The following is a 1,663-nucleotide window of genomic DNA, read 5'->3' on the forward strand; positions in this document are numbered from 1 at the left end:
TTTTTCTATCTTTTTAGTTTTTATTTTTTAGTTATAGGTGGACACAATATCTTTATTTTATTTGTATGTAGTGCTGAGGATCGAACCCAGTGCCTCATGCATGCTAAGCAAGCACTCTACATCTGAGCCACAACCCCAGTCCTGATTTTTAGTTTTGAGGTCACGAAGCAGAGAGTTTGTCTATCTCTATTGTAATCAAAGGAGTAATTTATGAATTTAAATCTCATGTACAGATCTCAGTGAATTGCTTCATGAGTCGCATTATATGAACCCAAGCTCAGTTCCCATCCTGGATGTTATGTGGTGCCCTGAGCCATTCCCTTGCAGTTATTCAGTTCTGGCGAGACACCAGGAGACCAGGAGGGACTTTGGAGCTCCATCACAGGTTGCAGGCTTTGCCCTCCTCTATAAAATGGCTTAGGAATGACACGCAGCCCTGCAACTCCCCCTGCCCCCCAACACACACATGCACGCCCTTTGCTGGCATGTGAAGCGTGCTTAGAGACAGGAGGAAAAACCCAAGCACAAAACCCCACATTCCTTTCAAGGGCTGTCTGTGTACACACCTTGGACCTTTGACTCCCTTTCCTTGGAGAACAGGGGATTTCGAGGCCTCAAGTCAGGAGTTGGGGGCTGTTGAGATGCAGCTCTAACATGTCCTTATCCTGTGAGTTCAGCTTTTGCGCACTTGGGGTTCTGTTTCTTCATCTGCAAAATGGAGCTAATGAGCCCTGGGCCACGGTTAATCTCCCAGGATCACTGCAAGGATAAAACAGTCCCTTTTCCCTGCTTTGCCTTTATTTAATCCAACTATCATCTCACCAAACAGGGCTTTCCTGCATTCTGAAGAGCACAAAATGGCAAAGCTAATGACAAATGAAAAAAATGATAATATTGCATAGAACTAATATCCATAAATAATGAGCCATTATATAAAAATTTTAAAATAAATGGACCATTCAAAAAATTGGCAAAAGTCAAGAACATACATTCATAGGAGAAGCATAGCAAAGGCCAATAAACTATATAATACATAGTGCTTTAGGGATCAAACCAGGGCCTCACACTTGCTAGGCAAGTACTCTACACTGAGCTATAGCAACCCCATATTTTTATACTTAGGCTCATTTTGAAATTACTATAATTATTAGAACTTCTACTAGATGGTATTATTTAGGTCATAACACCATCTAGTAGTATAAAGTTCATATTTTACTATGTCATATTCTGAAACAGGGTCTTACAAGATGATGCTATTTAGTGAGTTAATAATAAACTTTTGTTCTACTGTGTTGTATTCTGAGATGGGGGTCCTCAGGCTTTATTAGAGTGTAAGAAGTTCATGGGCAAAGAACCTCCAATCTACAGGAATCTGGTAAATAATATACAGCATCCTATATAATGAAATTCCATGTAGTTATTAAAATTGATGCTGTGGGTAAGGATGTAGAGCAATTGGAATTCACATACATTACAGGTAAGAGTGTGAATTTGTGCAACCAGTTTTGGGAGACAAAGGTAGTTTTTACTAAAGCTGAACATGTGCATATACTACGACCAAACAATAACAGAATGTGTTCACCAAAAGACATCTAAAGAATGATCATAGCAGCTAAAATAGCCTCAAATCTGGAAACAATCCACATGTCCATTGACAATAGAA

Source organism: Marmota monax, unplaced genomic scaffold (assembly GCF_021218885.2).
Source record: "Marmota monax isolate L192 unplaced genomic scaffold, Marmota_monax_Labrador192_F-V1.1 WCK01_AAM20220418_F8-fsc00069, whole genome shotgun sequence".
NCBI classification, from domain to species: Eukaryota; Metazoa; Chordata; class Mammalia; order Rodentia; family Sciuridae; genus Marmota; species Marmota monax.